This window comes from Micrasema longulum, unplaced genomic scaffold, assembly GCF_059751315.1.
Source record: "Micrasema longulum isolate JH-2025_06_02 unplaced genomic scaffold, ASM5975131v1 h1tg000107l, whole genome shotgun sequence".
Taxonomy (NCBI): Eukaryota; Metazoa; Arthropoda; class Insecta; order Trichoptera; family Brachycentridae; genus Micrasema; species Micrasema longulum.
The window spans coordinates 805716-812659 of record NW_028277313.1 but is presented as its reverse complement, the minus strand read 5'-3'; the positions used below and the strand labels follow the sequence as shown (position 1 = coordinate 812659).

Genomic DNA, 6944 nt, shown 5'->3' with positions numbered 1-6944 from the left:
TATGGATATTGTGGAGAAGTTTTTAAGCATATTTTTTTTTAAAACAAAATTGTTGAATTATATCAAAAAAAATTTTTACTCTACAGTAATTCTTTATACTTTTTTTTTGTTTTTCAAATAGAAAAAAGAAATATAAGCGTTCTTATAATTTACCAAAATATTTCAGTTTCGGTGACCATTTTCAACGAGTGGTAAATAACTCACTATCAGAAAATGGAACTCAAGTTCGGGTAGAGTGGGGTTCGAACCTCGGACCTCTGATCCGTGAGTCCGCAACCCTAGCCAAGGAACCACAACCGGATACAATTTAAAATTGAAAAAAAGTTATGTTTCCCTTTTGTGAAAATGGCTGATGTACCATCCCCGAGCATCATTTTAGATGAGATCTCCTTATAAGATATGAAAAGCTTGTGCTACCGTGCATTCTATTGGCATTTGTCAACTCACAGCTTCACAATAATCCCATGTAATAGATTTATATCATAAAATTTAAGATTATTCATCCAAACATGACAATTTTCCGTTAAAATCTCACCTTGATTATGGCATCTATTATTCTCACTCGTTCTTTTATTTTTTAGGTAATCATTCTAAATAGCTAAGCAAACACATATATGTATCAATAATATTTTGAAATGTTTGTAGTTTGTAGAAAAAAGGCTGGATTTCACCCCCTAGAGAGTCAAGTTGATTAATAAATAACAACAGAGATAGATAATAGTTTAGAGAAAGAGATATGAAAGTCTGGGCATTTACAGGGCTTGTGTCCTGTCATAGGCTGGTTTAAGTGGCCACTTTAAACAATGCACCAGACAGTTTATATCATTCCTAGAGCATTCAATATACATTGCAACAATACCAACAAATAAGAATTTATGATTTTAGCCATTTATAATTCACTAGGCAATCTTTATTTTTTATCTTTGTGCCTAAGGATGTTAAGTATAATATATCGCATAGTTTTAATAATATCGTAAAATGTAGAAAACAACTGTGCAATATGTATAACTGTATTGTTAACGTATTATTTCATAATTCTGTAATAGGACAATGTTATGTTTCAATGTATTAATGCTTATGTTAATGAAAGGCATTTGTGAATGATAAAAAAATATAAAAAAATGTAGAATTCGATAATTTGCCTATGTTTGAACATCCATATACATTGTAACGGAATTCATTGTACAAAGGTTTGAACTGTACAATGAGTCACCAGAAAACATAAATAAAATGAAAAACTTGCAATTCTTGGTGACAAAATATAAATTCGCAGTATTACTTTTTAATTTTTATTACCGACATGTAGTTTTATTTTTGTGTTTATTTATTTGTTTTTAATGAATTTTTTTTTGTTTGTATAAGAAACGCGCCAAAATATTTTTATTTATTATTAGTTTGGCGGGATCTAGATTTCGTTAATTTTTATACGTAAATTTATTTTTTAAAAATAAAAAAAATCTACTGTGTCGCGAGGGAAATGATTATCGGATGGATCTTGACAATTTTTGGTTTTTGAAGGAAATGAAAGCATGATTTAATGTGAGATCACTGTTTAGAATCGGGTTGTGGTCCCGTGGCTAGTGTCTCGGACTCACGGATCAAAGATCCGTGGTCTGAATCCCGCTCTACCCCAACTTGGTTCCCATTTTCTAATAGTGAGTTATTTACAACTCGTTGAAAATGGCCCTCAAAATTAAATATTTGCGTAAATTATAAGGACGCAAATATTTCTTTTTACTAAAAAAAATAAAAAAATGGGAATATATACTGAAACAGGTATAGGAATTTGTGTATTTGGGAAGTGTGTTTACTAGGGATGGAATGACTGAGAAAGATATTAATAGGAGGGTGAGTGCCGGGAGCAGAGTTAACGGTGCATTTAAATCAACCTTGACAAATAAATGTTTGTCTCAAGAGACCAAATTAGCAGTTCATAATGGAGTCTCGATGCCGAATTGGAAAAACAAGGTTGAAAGTAGGCTGAATGTTGTCAAAATGCTACGTATGATGGGTGTACAAATGTCGAGATTCGGGCGTTATGTGGAATTGAGACAAGCAACAATGACAAAATCGAGAAATTAGTGCTGCGTTAGTTTGGACATGTAGAGCGAATGGACGGTGAACAAACGGCTAAAAGAATTTGCGATACAAAAAAGATGGATGCAGAAAATGAAGAAGACCGAGAAAGACATGACACGATCAAATCCAACAAATACTTAAAACGGACTTGTCAAAAAGCGGAATAATCGGCGTACGTGCATGAAAAGATGTATGAAAGTAAAGGTCGAGGTAAAGAGCAAGGTGTGTTTGCAAAGACAGATAAGAAGTTATATGGCCTCCTATCCTCATTGCCTACCCTTAAGGAGAAACAGCGAGGTGATTTGTTTAAATGTGTTTGTTCGATAGTCTTGAAATACTTAAAAATCAATTTAAAAATTCCGTTCGTAATATTTAGGTCGGCCTCGTGTAGAAATGGTCAGCGCGTTTGCCTACCATGCGAGAGGTCTCGGGTTCGATTCCCGACATGGTTGACATGAAAAATTTATTTCAAAGGCTGTTTTCACACCAGAATATTTCATAGTCCTTGGACTGGTACCTGAAGCGTAATACTGATCACCTTACCTTCATGATGCAAAAATAATCAAGATATGCTGCGATTGGGGTACCGATGCATTGCCCCATGCACCATTAGGTACGGAAATGGAATCATAATGATAACATGTACTTACGTAAAAAAATATCAACAATATTTTCAGTTTGTCCAAATATTTTTATTATTTGTAGGCGATGACTGGATTCAACTCCCTGGGGAGCTGTTAACATTAAGGCTGTAGTCTGGTAAAACGAACGCAAAATTAGGAAATCATACGATTTTGCCATTTTAAAACGAATGTTTGTTAAAAATCGCGCAATAAAAAAAATTAAAAATGAAATATTAGATAAAAACAATACTTTTTATAGGTATTTCTATCAAAAAATGTACTTCAAATTTTCATATAACTAAAATATAATTACTTTTAGACCGGCAGATTACGCCATTTCAAATTTAGACGAAGCTTATTAATCTGGGATCTCAATAAAGACTAAGTATTGAACTAAAATTTTTAATAATGATTTAAAGATAATAAATTTAAAAAGGAGATGGCCGCGGCAAAATATAATTTTTTTGTTTTTGAAAAGAAATATAAGCATTTTAAATCACATAAATTTTTCTAAAATTTTCCTTTATTTCTACGTAAATTATGCAATCAGCAATACCATAAAAAAATTTAAAATATTGAAATAGTTTAGTTAAAACCTTTTTTTATAGAACTGTATTTTTTTTATATTTTATATTTATATTTATATATGATTACTTTTAGACCGGCAAATTACGCCATTTCAAATTTAGACTAAGCTTATTAATCTGGGATCTCAATAAAGACTAAGTATTGAACTAAAATTTCTAACAATGATTTGAAGATAATAGATTTAAAAAGGAGATGGCCGCGGCAGAATCTTATTTTTTTGTTTTTGAAAAGAAATATAAGCATTTTAAATCACATAAATTTTTCCTTTATTTCTACGTAAAATTATGCAATCAGTAATACCATAAAAAAATTAAAAATATTGAAATAGTTTAGTTAAAACCTTTTTTTATAGAACTGTATTTTTTTTTTTTTTTTCAATACGATAATTCTAGTTTTAATATTCAATTTTAAACAATGTCTTATTTGGGTTTTTATTACATTCAGATCGGCCCTCAGAGCGGCCGCAGACGGACGTGTTTTCTGTGCTCAAAATTTTAATGCCTTTTTCAAAACAAAATTTAGTTCGAAACATATATTTTTTGTGTTCCTTCTTACACAATTTAAACCAGGATCAAAACCAAGTTATTTTTTGAATGAATAGTTTGTTCGAATTTGATAAATAATTGAAAAATGTAATTTTACGTCATATTCAAATAACAATTAACGACGTCGTTTTACCCGTACACAAAAACAGTCAAATTGCACATTTATCTAGGACATACCAGCACTCGGTAGGTACTATGTACAAAAGTGTACACTAAACAGCCATATAATTATTCCAATGTCGCGAACGCAGCCAACTTCATTCTACTTGTTTGACGTTTCGACGTTGGTGACTAAGATTAATAATATTTTCTATCAATCAGAATTACTTTATTATAGAAATCAAAGACGAGTGATACTTTAATCCATAAATTTTGAATATTTAGTGACCGATTTTATCATTACAATGCCGAAAAAACCATATGCTTTAGTCCCAAAACGAAAACTAAATCAATCCCAATTTCCAAAGGAGGAATGCAATGTAAGTTGGATTTGATTAATTTATTAGTATTAAAATTTAGAATACAAAGGACAGACATTTGATTAACATAAATAATTGTATCACCATTACAAATAAATGTAACAGTTTATTATTTGCTTATTTTAGGATTCAAAAAAGCTCAAAATAACCAAGGCCTGTGGAGAATACACTGTAAGTTATTGTCTTATTTACTTAGATAAATGAAATTCCTACAACATTTATTATTAATTAAGTAATAAAGTACAAAGTATTCTACCAATTGTCTGCATTCACAATAAAAAAGTACAAATAATAATTATTATTACCCTTATTTTATAAATATTGACTATCAATAAGTAGGGTTATATTTGCCTTTTGGGTAATATGCAAATTGAAATGTTTTAGGGTGTTCCAGCGAAATGTCTTTCAACTGATATTCTAGAAGATGACGGTTGTCAGGTTAGTATTCATATCAAAGTAGGAATATTTTAAGTATTTACATTAAAATAGCTAATGAGATCTAAATTGGATTATGATTATTAATTAATCTGTATTATTTCAGGCGCAACAGCTAGTTCCAGAACTGCTAGCACAGCCATTACACCCCTTTAAGTTGGAAGGCAGGAGAGTTGTGGACATCCAGGAATTTTTCACTAAAATCCAGGAAATATTTTCTCATTCTTCCATGTTTGATTGCAAAGGAACGAATATAGTGATTGTGGATGAAAAGTTGCATGGCTTTAATTCTATATTAAATTTAAAATGTAATATGTGTGGATTATGTTTTTCTGTAAATTGTTGCGAGGACAGATCGAATGAAATGAGTTTAAATGAATCGTTTGTGTCTGGAATATCAAGTATCGGTTCTGGATATAGTGGTTTGCAAGAGTTGACTGCTGCTGTTGGAATTCCTTGCATGAGTAAATGGAAGTATTTGAAGATCAATAAGAAAGTGTGTGAATGGTGGGATACTGCGAAACTAAAAGTTATGGAGGAGGCAGCGAAAGAAGAGGGACAACTGGCTACTGCGAATGGTGAAATTGATGAAAATGGTATACCAATGATAACTGTTGTGGCTGACGGGTGTTGGTCCAAGAGATCATACAAAACCAACTACTCGTCTAACTCGGGCGCAGCTTCTATAGTAGGGTTTCGTACGGGGAAAGTTCTATATATGGGTGTTTATAATAAATACTGTGTGATTTGTGCCAGAGCAACTAATAAGAATATTGAGGCACCAAAGCATGAATGTTTTAAAAATTACTCAGGATCTTCAAGTGGTATGGAATCGGCGATCATTTTAGAGGGGTTTAAAAATTCCATATTGACGCATGGTTTAATTTATTCTAGATTAATTGCAGATGGAGATTCGAGCACGTATAAAAAAATTTTGGAATGTCGACCATACCCTAATATAACTGTTGAAAAAATTGAATGTCGCAATCATCTACTAAGAAACTTTTGTTCTAAAATGTATATATTAACTTCCGATACTAAATTTGATGTTGCTCTTCGTAAACTATTAAAAAGCAGAATTATGCGATTAAGAGTAGCTATAAATAGTGCAATTAAATATAGATTTTCACAAAATAATATATCTGTGGAAGAAAAAATTCGCCTTTTAAATCTAGACATTTTAAATACACCGAGGCATGTTTTTGGAGAACATGCAAATTGCGATACATACTTTTGTAAAAAAAAAGGTTTCAATGAAAACGTCATTTTCAATTTAGAATCTTGTGAATTATTTACTAGAATTATATATCATACTTCTCGACTCGCAAATAATTCTCGTAGCTTAATCCATAATGTAGACAGTAATATAGTTGAAGCTTTCAATAGTATCATAGCTAAATTTATTGGGGGCAAAAGAACTAACCTGACTGGTAGGCAAACTTATAGTGGTCGTTGCTCTGGAGCTGTCATATCATTCAACACTAGAAAAATTCACTATTCCACCAACAAAATCATATTCAATCGAAGTCCAAAAAATATTAAAAGGTTTGAAGAAAATAAAATAAAATACAGTAAATTAAGAAAAAATTATATAAAAAAATTTTATTCAAATAATAATTCAATTTCCCAGGTAACTCAAGAAGCTGAATATGGCGAACTCTGCCAAAAACCGGATTTGGATGAAGAGTCTTTTGAAAACTCCAAAACCATTTTCTTAAATAAATTGAAATTGTCAAGTCCTGAAAGAAATTTGATAGAAAGAAGAACGGTTTTACAATCAGATAGCGGGGAATGGTTAGAAAAGCGTAGAAATTTACTCACTGCGTCATGGTTTGGTAAAGTTTGTAAAAGAAGAATAGGAATTAGTTGTTCAGGGTTAGTTAAAAGTATGCTATATAGTAAATCGCTAAGTAATATTTTTTCTATTAAATATGGTCAGGATAATGAACTGACCGCATTAAACCAATTAAGCCTCCAAGAAAATATAAAATTTCAGAAGTGTGGGCTGTTTATTGATAGTGAATATTGTTTTCTAGGCGCCACACCAGATAGCATTAGTACGGATCATGGCGGTATCATTATAGAAATAAAATGTCCATCGTCTGCTTCTAATATGACTGTTGAAACCGCCATCGACAGTGGTAAAATTAAGTTTTGGAAAAGAAATAGAAACCATACCGAGTATTATGTAAATC

At 31.2% G+C, this 6944-nt stretch overlaps 1 long non-coding RNA gene across 1 annotated transcript; it reads left to right on the top strand.

Annotated features, from left to right (window-relative positions):
- The first annotated feature begins 4088 nt into the window (after positions 1-4088).
- Positions 4089-6316, top strand: LOC148284601 (uncharacterized). The gene is made up of 4 exons (XR_015824390.1): positions 4089-4314; positions 4441-4485; positions 4699-4752; positions 4856-6316. It is a non-coding gene; the product is annotated as an uncharacterized LOC148284601 (long non-coding RNA).
- The last annotated feature ends 628 nt before the right edge of the window (positions 6317-6944 follow it).